Here is a 13,388-nt window from a genome sequence, read left to right on the forward strand (position 1 = left end):
TTAATGTTGGTGGACTAAATGATAGGGGTAAAAGAAACAGGCCCGGGGTAATGCTCCGAGCACTTAGGGCTGATAATATATGTCAGCAGGAGACACAAATTCCCTTGCAGAAAAGAGGGGTTAATATTATACCAGGATACTCTCAAGTTGTTTGCTCAACCCAATCCACCAACACCAGAGGCGTGGCTATACATGTTTCTTCACGATTTGTACCGATTCATCGAATGAAGATGGATAAATGGGGTCAGTGGGCTATTGCTCTTTTACCTAATCATTGTACTATTTGACAGTATATGGCTCCAATATTGATGATCCAGAATTGTGGGTGAAGTTGGAGACGGAATTAGCGGCCTGGCCAGCGCCTCTAATTATATGTGGTAATTTGACTATTCATATAGATACTGGGGACTGGGGCAGGAGAGGGTATATAGGGAGGAAGCCTCAGATTTATAAGTCTTTAAAATCTCTCACAGAAAGTTATGGTATGGTAGATATGTGGGCAAATAAAAGAATGGGGGATCCAGGCTTTACCTATTGCTCATGCCCACATAGGAAGTATGTCAGACTTTACTATTTGACTTCAGCCTCTCTTATTGAGGGAGCGCAGATCAAAAGACTCCCTAGAGTCCTCTCGAACCATAACCCACTGGTAATGAGTATTGAAGCCCCCACATGTATAATGGACCCGATGAAATGAACATTCGGCAAACAATTATTAGCGATTGAAGGATTTATAGAGCATATCAGGGGATGGACCAAACAGTTTTATGATATGAATAGATATAGGGCATTTAGAGAAATGGTTTGGGATGCATATAAGGCAGGACTTAGGGGCGAAATAACGAGCTTTGGGGCATTCCATCAGAAACAACAAAGGGATGAAATACAGGCATTGACAGAAGAATTGAGTTTGATGGAGCGACACCATATGGCTGCCATAGTACAGAAGCAGAAAGACCAGCAAACCAGTTTATAGTTAAAAGTAGTCAGAGTTAAGGCGAAAATTAATGGAATTTTTAACAAGAAAGTTGCTGAAAACTCGGGACAACTACGAGTACGGGGAGATGGCGGGGGAAACACCTGGAATTGCGAATGAAACAGAGGGCAGCGGCTAACAACATTTTTCAATTAAGAGGGAAGGATGGAATAATAGCCACAGATGTATCAGGTATATTAAAAATACTTACTGATTTTTATCAGGACCTCTATCGCTCTAGGGATTCCATACCTGATTTATTGGGGGTAGAGCTGGAGAATGAGGCCCCTCTGCTCCCGGAGCTAGAAGTAGATATCACATTGAATGAGGTCGTTGAGGCTTTAGGGATGATGGCTTCAGGTAAGGCATAGGGCCCGGATTGGATCCCGATGGAGAGTTATAAAGCTCTACAGACAGTACTACTCCCAATACTGCTGGATCTGTTTTTATCGGTACAACATAAGGGGGTCCTGCCACGATCTTGTCAGAAAACCAATATTGTAATATTTCTGAAGAAGTGTAAGGAGCCAGAAGACCCTGCTGCTTACAGACCAATATCATTAAATAACACAGATGAGAAATTATACTCCAAGATATTGGCTCTGAGCATGGCCAAGGTAATTGGGACACTAGTGAGCCCATGACAGCATTGCTTCATCCCAGGTAGAAGTACCACTGATCATGTTCGTAGGGTTATTTCTCTATTTGATATTTCTGCAGCCACAGGGACACAGATGTCTCTGATATTGCTGAATGCACAAAAAGCATTCAATCAAGTAGAGTGGGCGTATCTGTGGCAAAACTTAAGATCCAAGGGTTTTGGTATAAGAATAATAACTGCTATGCTGGCGATGTATGTCGAGGCACATGCTAAAATTCAGCTAATGGGGAAGGAGTCTGACAGGATTAAGATCACTTGGGGGACGAGGCAGGGGTGCCCATGCTCTCCTATCTTATTTGCCCTTTACATAGACCTCTTGATTAGATCTATGTCGGCGGAGCATGCAATTAAACCAATAGTGATCCAGGGCTATCATACAAAAGTACTAGCATACGCAGACGACTTTGCGGTTGTTACCCCATACCCGCAGACCGCTATAGATAAGATCGAAAGGCTAGCAATAGAATTTGGCAAACAATCAGGCTATAGTCTAAACACCGACAAGACACAGTTTGTATATACTAGAAACACACAATTCCAGGATGCACGTAGGACAGATGCAGCTACGTACTTAGGGATAACCATTACCGCAGAGGTAGGCTCGACCTGGGAAATAAACTCAGCTCCTCTTTTAAATAAATGGAGGGGGACCTCAAGCGGTTGGATATTTTACATCTATCCATTTCTGGCAGAGCAAATGTCATTAAAATGGCGATGTTTCCTAAGGTGTTCTATCTATGTCGGTGCATACCTATAGAACCGGAAAACTCCATATTTAAAAAGGTAGAGGGAATGTTTTCTCAATTTATTTGGGGGTATAAGAAAATTAGGGTTCATTAAAATTTATGACCTTACCGCAACACCGGGGGGGGCTTGCAATCCCTAATCTCTTATATTATATCTGGGCATTAACATTGCAACACATGATTATATTATTTAGACATCAAAGTGGGGACTCGGTTGGGGGTGGGTGGAGTTGGATAAGGAGACCCCGCCATCTATCTATGAGCTAGCAGTTGGTAAACTTGCTCCAGGGCTAGTGTTAAGGCAGCTGGATGGCAGCTATTATAAGAAAACACGTTTTAAGATTATGAGAGCTGCCTGAAATATATGGCGAAAGATTAGTAAAAATGTGGAAATACCCAGAATTCAAATATACACATGGTTGTGGCGCTCATCAGCCTTTCCGGACCCCTTTTATGATAATACGAGTAAAATATGGGAAAAGGCAGGAATAAAACAGATAGGTGATTTTGGCGACCAGAATGGGGTTGCTTCATTTGAGGAACTCCAGATACAATATAGACTTGGTTCAAGCACTATTTCTAAATATATACAAGCGAGGGAGTTGATAAACAAGCTGGTCTTGCAATTCACTAACTTAGCTCGAATCCCGTTATTAGAACTTTTAATGAAAAAACAGATTTTGGTCAAGGATGTGTATACAATATTGTTAGAGGCCGCGCCAGATTATATTTGTAAAGTAGAAAGTGCATGGGCAGCTAAACTGGAAGTACAATAGTTCCATCAAGAATATTTGCATTTCAATTTGTAGATTTGTATGAAGCAATGTATATTCAATGGCCTCTTTGCCTAGTTGGTGCGGTATTGATGTATATAACGATTGTACATCCATCGTACATAACAATGTTTCTTCGTTAGTGTCCAATGTTACTTGTTGTAGTTTGTTCAGAAAATCTGTAGTGTCTTTCACATATGTCTGCATCTTTGTTACACTCGGTTGTAAATATTTGTCCAAAAATTGGCTGATAGGTTGATGTATGCTTCCCTTGTCGAGACTATTGGACGAAAGGGTGGGTTGTGGAGGTTTGTATGAATTTTGGGGACCATGTATGTTCTGGGGCCCTTAGGGTTGTCTTGTAGCAGGAATTCTTTGTTTTTTTCATTTATCACCCCACTGTCATAACCCTTGGTGATAATGCTGTTTAAGAGCTCAGTGAAGCTTGCTAAAGGATTCGTTGGTAATTTTATGTATGTAGTTTGGTCAAACAAGTGTTTCTCTACTTCATTTTCATAGTGTGTAGTTTGAGTACCACTATCGCACCTCCTTTATCTGCCTTTTGGCAAATGATTTTTGGGTTGTTAGCCAGGTTTTTCAATATTCCTCCTTCTTTGTGGTGAGATTGCTTTTTGCGTGTTCGTTTAGAGAAGTTTAAATTAGTTAAGTCATTTTTTACTACATTTTTAAATGTGTCCAATGTTTTGTGTCTACTGGGTGGCATGTAAGTGCTTTTTGTGGTTAATCCTCTTAATTAATCCTCTTTCGTAGTGTGTTGCTCTTGTATCACATCTTCAAAAAAGTTCCTCAAATGTAATTTCCTCATCAATTTGAATAAACTGACTTCCAATTCAAGTGTTGTAGTGTGTGTCGTTGGTACATAGGACATACCATTCTGTAATGTTTTAGTTTGTATTTGATCCAACGGTTCATCAGAGATGTTGATTACTAAATTTATATCATCTAACTTTTCTTCCCCTTGTCCTTCTTGCCACCGGCAGTCGTGCTCCTGGTGTTTGGGGTATCCTTTTCCTTTTCTTTTGCCCCTCCTGAGTCTTCTTTTTCTTGTTGGCCCAATTCTAAAAAAGGCTTCCTCAATTCCTGTGCCTGTTAGTTTGATGTAGTCTGTTGTTCTTGTGATCTCAGTTTGCTATATATCCCTCTTGATCTGTTTGATGTGTCACTTCCTGAGGACGAGGTTTGCATCTGTTGGGTGTCCGGTCTATTATGGCGTCGACAGACATAAATCTCCGCCCAACTATATACCTCCCCTGAATTGTAGTCCACTGTGTCTTTACAAAATGTATAGATCTTTCTCTCGTTCACTTCTTGGGAATGTTTGGTAAATTGTTGATTAATATCCTCTAGTACCTTCAAACAATCTTCTGTGGACATTGTGTTGGTAAGTTCCGAGGTGACTGCTACTATTTCCTTGGATAATTCATCAAATATATTAGATAGCTCTTTGATATTCAACAATATCAGGTCAAGCGAACATTTGTTTAGGATTGCAAACCACTTATCTTTGAATCTCTGCGTATTTTTGCTAGTGATGGCATTAAGGAAAATCCTAAGGTCCCGCTGTATCCTTTGCGCCCAATGGTATTTTATTAATGTACTTGCATGCAGTCTTTGGTTTATCTCACGTTTGGATAGATAAAGCAGTTGTTTTAAGTTTTGTTCTTTGTTCCGGTGGGTTGAAGCTTGTGTCATCTCCTCATGTATAAGCGCCTATATGCGAGAGGTTTCGTCTTTGGCAAACGCAAATGTTTCAGCTCTTAACCCCTTGGGTGCTCATGACGAGCTGGACTCATCATGGCACACAGTGGTCGTGTGCTCATGACGAGTCCAGCTCGTCATGACACCCAGCTCAGGAAATCTCTCTGCTAAAGCCTCGGAGGATGGGGAAGAGCTTTCCCAGCTCCTGAGGCCCCCCTGGTTTCCCTGAAAATACGATCAGCGCGCACGTTGCTCTGACGTCATTTCAGTGAAACCGAAACTGAAATGAGCCAAAAGGCTCATTTCAGTTTCAGTTTCTACGTGCTCAGGGGGCTATCTCAGCCTCCTGAGCATGTAGAAACTCAGGAGAGGTTTTGTTGGAAAGGGAGGAATCCCCCCTTTCGAATGCTACCCCTCCCAGGAGGGCGATCCCCAAGCAGGGATCCACTTACTAGGCACCAGGGAGGGGGGAGCAGCCCCTTAGGGCAAGGACCTTTGTTCCCCCATAAACCTGTTGGCATAATTAGTCTTTCTGCCCCCCTGGGGGGTAGATGTGGTCAGTAGCCCTCAATCTGCCCCCCCGGTGGGTAGAAAGCCCACTAGACACCAGGGATTTTTTATGGGATATTTATTAGGGGTGGGGGCTGCCCAAAAGGGGCATGCTGATGCCCCCACCTCCCGGGCCGCAAAATTTAAAATTACAGTCTTTCTGCCCTCCCTGGGGGGCAGATGGGGAAGTAGCCCCCAATCTGCACCCCGGGGGGCCAGAAAACCCACTTAACACCAGGGATTTATTTTTGCAAATTTTTTTAGGGTGGGGCTGCCCGAAACAGGCACACCAATGACCCCCAACCCCCACCACTATTACAGCCTATCTGCCCCCCAGGGGTAAAAAGCCCACTAGACGCCAGGGTTATTTTGGGGCAAATCTGAATTAGGGTAGGGGCTTCCAAAAATGGGCATGACCATGCCCCCACCTCCTCCCCTGCAAAAATTACAGCCTTCCTGCCCCCCTAGGGGGCAGATGGGGGCATTAGCCCCCAATCTGCCCCCGGGGGCAAAAAGTCCAGTAGACATCCGAGTTTTTTTAATTAGGGTGGGGGAATTGGCATGCCCGTTTTGGGAAGCCCCCACCCTAATTAAAATTTGACCAAAAAATCCATTGCCCATGCCCCCACCCTCTCCCTCGCAAGAATTACAGCCTTCCTGCCCCAGGGGGCAAATGGAGCAGTAGCCCCCAATCTGTCCCCCCGGGGGGCAAAAGCCCACTAGACGCTAGGGATTTTTTGGGGGAAATTTTTATTAGGGTAAGAGCATTGGCATGCCTGTTTTTGGCAACCACCACCCTGATTTAAATTTGCCCAAAATACTCCCTGGAATCTAGTGGACTTTCAGCCCCCCCCTGGGGGGCAGATGGGGGCAGCAGCCCCCAATCTTCCCCCCGGGGGCAAATAGCCCAGTAGATGCCAACGATTACGCTGGCTTTTTTATTTGTGGGGGCGGGCGCTGGCCAGGATGGGCATACCAATGCCCCCACCCCCAAACAAATAGCCACAGTGTTTCTGACCCCTTGGGGAATATTGGGGCAACCCCAACCCTCAATATCCCCCCAGGGCAGCAGAAAGCAGACTAGGCACGGATTTGTTTTCAGCAATATCCCTACCTGTCGACTTTGGGCCCTAGCGCAGATTGCACATAGGGAATCCTAGCAAACCTGTACATTTTTACAAACGAGACATCCAGGGGAATCCAGGATGGGGTAACTTGACTGGCTCTCACCAGGTTCGGTTACCCAGAATCCCTTGCAAACCTAAATATTTGTAAAACAAAACAAAATCCTCACATTTCTGTGGTGGAAAGTTCTGCAATCTGCGTGAATCCACAAAACTCCACCCACCCCGTGTTCTGCAAAGTCTTCCAAGAAAAATGGTACCTGACTTGCATGGGTAGGCCTAGTGCCATGACAGGAAACTGCCCAAAACGCAACGTGGACACACTACATTTTCACAGTGAAAAGTGACTTTTTTTATGCACAGTGCTAGCTATAGATTCTGAATCCTAGCTCTGCTGGCACCTAGGGAAACCGAGCAAACCTATACATTTTTGAAAACTAGACACCCAGGGGAATCCAGGATGGGGTGACTTAACTGGCTCTCACCAGACGGGAAGACTGAGCGAAAAATCAAGACCAGATTAAATGAACACAAATCAAACATACGTATTATGAATTTAAAATCTACAATAGTATATCACTTCATGGAAATTAAGCATAACATCAGCCAACTAAAATTTCTCAACCTTGAAGCGGTTACGAAAGAGGAAGGAAGAAACAACAACAAATTCCTACTACAAAGGGGAAATTACTGGATAAAAATCTGGAAACCACAAAACCGCATGGGATGAACGACAGAATAGAATATTCATGTTATCTATGATATACAGAGGTATGACTGATAAATGCCTCAGTCTTTACAAAATCCACGCATTGGGACACAAGTGATCACAATTATGAATGAATACGATCTGTACCACTCCACACAGTAACTGTAACTTTTAGGTTTAATTAAGCTTCCTTATCACAGTTCATTTATTTTCTGATCGTAATACAGGTGAAATGTCACATTGTTTTACCACGTAGGCATAATAAGTGTTACTTCCACGTAATCCATTTTGTTTTTATAAGCACACACTGACTGTTCGAATTCATTATAACCCTACAGTGTGAACATGAAATATTTCCGAAGCGCAAGGTTGAGTAATACACTACAGAGGTTGGTATCACAGAGTCACAACACCGGATGAATAGGGGTATATTTTACAGTGTGGGAGAAAATACATTATGAAGAAAAATTTATTTTACGAATGTATTTTGCAGAGACATTTAAACTGCGGAATGTACCCAGCGTTACACTCCACACCAAGATAGTGCCAGCTTGTAGTTTTCTTGATATTATCAGACTCTACCATTGAACGATGAACATTACAGCCTGTACCAAGATGGCGATGATGTAGACTCTACTGAGTCTGTCATCAACTCCATTAACCTTACGCACGAGATCTTAACAACACCGGTTACCAACACGAACACACAGCGTCAAATGTGGAGCACACGAAACACTAAGAGAATCGAAGGCGAGAGCACTCTGGTAAGGATCCTGTTACTAAAGACTTCATGAATGAGAACTTGGAGCACTCTTACTACTTTAACCACCATCGTGCACCCGGATTAGCAGTTTCATTTACATCGTTATTTTCACTTTTTTCATTTAGAGACCACTTATGCGAGCCATGCGAACGTGAAACATTGACACCAAGCACTTTAACCATTTTCACAGCTGCCGTGCACCTGGACTAACAGTATTTTTCACATCGTTATTTTATTTAGAGACCACTTATGTTTTTCACGCGGACGTGAAACATAGATACTAAGCCACCAAACGTAGTTAAGAGTTATGGCAGAGTACTGCACATAGAGTGCACTAACTGAACGGGAGTTCACTTTTGACAAATGCCCATCACCTAGCGTATACACGGGATTTATTGAGCACAAAGCCCAACACATACAGAGCAGGGACCGACATAGGCAAGGATCACTTTAACAACCCCGGTTTTTAACAAAACGTAGTATACTGAAAGAGTTAGCAGACGCTAATTACTGTGACACATGGAAGGTTTCCTCATGTAGGTTTACACGTTTTTTTCAAATTCCAGCTGGTTGTTCCCTGAGGAAGGGTATGTTCTCCGAAATGCATTGGAACGGAAACACAGAATGTTTATGAATTTATTAGCGGAAATACATGCATGAGTAAATAAAAAATTACTTTGAAAAAAGCAATAATCATGAAGAAATGTTTTGAAAATTAACTTCAAGACTACATTTTATTTCAAGAAAACAAGGAACCTTAACAGGGCCAAGTTGTGCCTGGTGGGACACCCCTGGTTAACGGGTACGCAAATTGCATATACTCAGCGTGTATGAGACCGGAATAGACACCCACAGTGCACACTAAACATTAAAAACTTATCTTGAAAATCCAGGGCAGTGCGCAACCAATCATATAACTATTTTCAAGAGAGCACATGTTCAGTAATTGTTTTCCGGAGCTGCATCAACATTTCATTGATAGTAAGCTCACTGACCCCAGGGAGCTTGCTAAGGAAACAGACCATTGGCTCAGCACCAGGATCAACAAGAAGGTATCTAGGGGGATCACCACAAGGGTGGGCAGGGTCCCCATCAGAAGAAGGAGGGGGGAAGTAAACATAAATTCAAGGATCTCTCAACAGGGCCCCAAACTAGTTCCAAGTGTCAGGACTCCCAATCCCCACCTGAGCAGAAGAAGAGATGGTTCCCTGATAGTCAGTCTTCAGGTAAGGTATCCCCTAAGTGCTATGATTATAAATAGGTTTGGCACTATAAAGGGAAATGGGATGCCAAGTGTCCCAAGCTGACACAGTCCCCTTCTGGTAGGCAGACACCACAGTTGGTTAGTGCAGCACTTGGGGAGGAGATTGTTTCACATAGTGTGGGGGACAGCATATAGGTTACTCTGGTGTCCCTGGGTGATAGACAAATGTCTCAGGGAACTCACATGCCTACTTATACTAGGAAATACAGCCAGTGGGTCACCATTCAATGGGCCGAGGGTGGAGACTCTGAGAGACACTGGAGCCAGTATGACATTTGTCAGATGTAATATGGTGACCTCAGAGCAGGTAGTCCCTGATGTATACCACCATTTTGTTGCAGCTGACAACCATGAGAGTCACACCTCAGTGGCTCTGGTTCCCTTAGAGCTTGTGGGGGGCATCTTAGGTTCCTTGAGGGTAGCTGTGAGTCCGTCCGTGCCTGTGTATTGTCTCCTTGGCAATGGCCTAGAGGACATAATCTGGAAGGAGGTGAAGCTCAGGTCCCACCTGGAGATGTCTGAGTTGCCTGAGTGAGTGTGCCTGCCCACACACTCCATGATCGCTCTAGAGGGTAGTCAGTAGGACCTGGAGACTGGAAGAATGGCCCAGGTGCAGGCCAAAAAAGAGAAAGTACAAGAGATGCAGGAAATCTGCTCCAAAAATTCCCATGGTCCAGTAGGAGGAATAATCTGAGAGGGTTACCTGGAGTATACAGGGGAGGATGTTGCCTGGGGAACTTACCTGAGCGGGCCAACTGGCAGCAGGAATGGGTCCCACCACAGAGTAATTTTTCAAGTCACAGATGGAGTGCCCGACTCTTGAGGGTCTTTGGTTGCAGGCTGAGGCCCAGGCAGCTGGCAACATCTCTGGTGATTACCTGATTCACTGGGAGAAAAGTCTCCTGTATATTGAACCTAATGTTTCTCAGCATGGGACAACATGTGTTTTGGTGGTCCCCATGTGCTAAAGGGGCTTCTTACTGGAGCTGGCTCATGATGAACCCCATGCATATCAATTGGGGCAGGACAAGACCTTTGACAGGCTTTACAAAGGAGTCAGATGCTTTCTGCAGGTAATGTCTGCCTGCCAGGGCAGTGGAAAGTCTGGAGGGAAGTGCAAGGCTCCCTTTCAACCTTTTCCTGTGGTTGGCATCTCCTTTGAAAGGGTGAGCAGTGGCATTATTGGGCCCCTGGACCCCAAGATAGCCATGGGTACCAGATTCAGACTGGTCTTGATTGACCATGTCACCCAGTACCCCGAGACTATCCCAATGAGAATGATAACTGCGCTCTCAGTAGCCAGGGCACTGATGAGGAAATTTACCTGTGTGGGATTCCCCAAGGAGGTGGTGTTAGACCATGGTACCAACTTCATGTTGGCATACATGAAGAACATGTAGAAGGATTACAGCATAACAATCAAGTTTTCCACTCCTTACCACCCTCAAATCAATGGGCTTGTTGAGAGGGTCAGCAAGACCCTCAAAGGCATGATCATGAGCCTGTCAGAGCCCTTGAGGTAGAAGCAGGACATCCTCTTGCCATACATGTTTACCTACCAGGAGGTGCCTCAGAAGGGGGTTAGCGTCAGGCCCTTTGAACTCCTGTATGGACACCTGCTGCATGGACCTCTCAGTCAGGTCAAGCAAGCTCCCAGGAAGGCTCCCCAGGATACGGTCAGATACATACTGGCACTCTGGAACCATATGAAGTGCTTCTGGAAGCAAGCTTAGGCAAATCTAGAAGCCAGCAGCCGGTCAGGCAACAGTGGTATGATCAGAAGGCCACTCTGGTCGCGTTTCAGACCTGTTGGTCTGGGCAGCATAAGCTGAAAAAACACAAGCGTAAAGTCACCTACCTGGTGGACCTTAAGACTCCAAGGGACCTTTTAAAGCTTTTGCACTTCAATCCCCACTATGAGCGGTCTGAGTTGACCATGATCCTGGTCACAGATGATTGGGTGGAGGGGGGAGTGAACCTCTCCCTGACCTCCTTTCTTTCAAGGAGCAGGATGTGGAGAGTGTCAGACTCTCCCCTACACTGAACTTATAACAACAGAGAGATTGCCACCAGATGTTCGAGCAGTTTGCCTCTTTATTCTCCCTTACCCCAGACCTCATTACTGGTGATATTGGCACAGGGGACGGCACACCTGTGAAGAGTAAAATCCACCGGTTGCCTGATAAGATGACAACCAACATTAAGAAGAAGGTCTTCAAGATGCTGAAGTCATGGGTGATTGAGCCCTCAAACAGCTGTTGGTATAGCCCAGTGCTGTTGGTCCTAAGGCTGCCCCTCCTGGTGTCAATCCAGAACATAGTTTCTATGTGAATTACTTGGGGCTCAATGCGGTCACCTAGACTGACTCATGCCTCATCCCCAGAGCTGATGATCTTATAGATTGGTTGGGAGATTTCAAATTCCTCAGCACGTTTGAATTAACGTCTGGGTACTGGAAGATTGCCTTGAGGGGGCTTAGGCAAGGTCTGCATTCTCTACCAGAGAAGGGCACTTCCAGTTCTGGGTAATGCCCTTTGAATTGAAGAAAGCCCCTGCCACCTTTCAGAGGTTGGTGGCAACCAAGTTCTAGCTAGGTTGGAGAACTTCAGTGTTGCCTACCTAAATTACATTGCAGTCTTTAATTCTAGCTAGGAGAGCCATTTGTGCCATTTCAGTGAAGTGTTTCAGGCTCTGCAGATGGCAGATCTGCCTATCAAGGCCGGTAGATGCCAGATATTGCAGGGTTCAGTGGTCTACGTGGGTCATCAATTGGGATGAGGCAAGGTGCAGCCCTCTGGGCCAAAATAGAAACTATTCTGGCTTGGCAACTCTCCAAGACCCAGACAGAAGTCAGAGTCATTTTAGGCCTCACTGGTAATTAGAGGAATTCATCAAGGGGTTTGGCACCATTGTTGCACCCTTAACAGAGCTGACTTCTAAGAAGTAGCCACGTCAGGTGCTCTGGACGAAGGCATGCGAAAATGCTTTTGACACCCTGTAAGAGTACATGTGCACAGCACCCATGCTCAAGGACTCTGACTTCTCCTAAGAGTTAATTGTACAGACAGATGCCTCAAAGCATAGCATAGGGGCTGTGCTCTCAGAGCTAAATATAAAGGGCCGGAATCAACCTATAGCCTTCATCAATAGGAGGTTGCTTACCTGGTAACCAAGGTGGAGTGCAATAGAAAGGAAAGACTTTGCAGTGGTGTGGGCACTGAGGAATCTAAGACCATACATGTTTGGGGCTCACTTCTGGGTGCAGACAGGCCACAGACCACTCAGATGGTTAAAGCAGCTGAGGGGTAGGAATCTCAAACTGTTGAGGTGGTCCATCTCCCTACAGGGAATGGAGGTTTGGTGGAACACCTTCCTGGAATACACCACACCAATGCTGATGGTCTCTCCAGGTTATTTGGCCTTAGTAAAGAGAACTCTCAAGGGGTTGGGTAGTTCTCCCCACTTTCAGCTGACATCCTTGGCCTGATTTTCACCCTAACATTTTGCCTTCAGACCTTCTGTTTTTGTTGACTTCGGGCCCGATTCACAGTACTAACTTAGGACAAAATCCTAAATTACTACTTTTGGTATTCACAGAATGCACTTACTACTTTTGGTATTCACAGAATGGATTTACGACTACTAACTTTACGTCCGCACTCGGCCTGGAAATTCCGGCCCGGAGGTGGAGCTTCCGGCCCAGAGGCGGAGCTTCCAGCCCAGAGGTGGAGCTTGTGGCCCAGAGGTAGAGATTTCAGCCATGGCTAAATCCCCACCTCCGAGCCGCAGGCTCCGTCTCCAAGCCGGAAGCCCCGCCTCTGGGATGCAAGCTCCGCCTCCAGGCCGGAAGCTCCGCCTCCGGGCCGGAATTTCCTGCCCGAGTGCGGACGTAAAGTTAGTAGTCGTAAATCCATTCTGTGTATACCAAAAGTAGTAAGTGTATTCTGTGAATACCAAAAGTAATAAGTTTAGAATTTTGTCTTAAGTTAATTCTGTGAATCGGGCCCTTTGTTTTTGCTGGCCTTAGAAGTGTGCACTCTTTACCACTGCTAATCAGTGCTAAAGTGCTTGTGCTCTCTCCCTAAAACAAATGTTATAACCAAT

Source organism: Lissotriton vulgaris, chromosome 1_1, assembly GCF_964263255.1.
Source record: "Lissotriton vulgaris chromosome 1_1, aLisVul1.2, whole genome shotgun sequence".
Classification (NCBI taxonomy): domain Eukaryota; kingdom Metazoa; phylum Chordata; class Amphibia; order Caudata; family Salamandridae; genus Lissotriton; species Lissotriton vulgaris.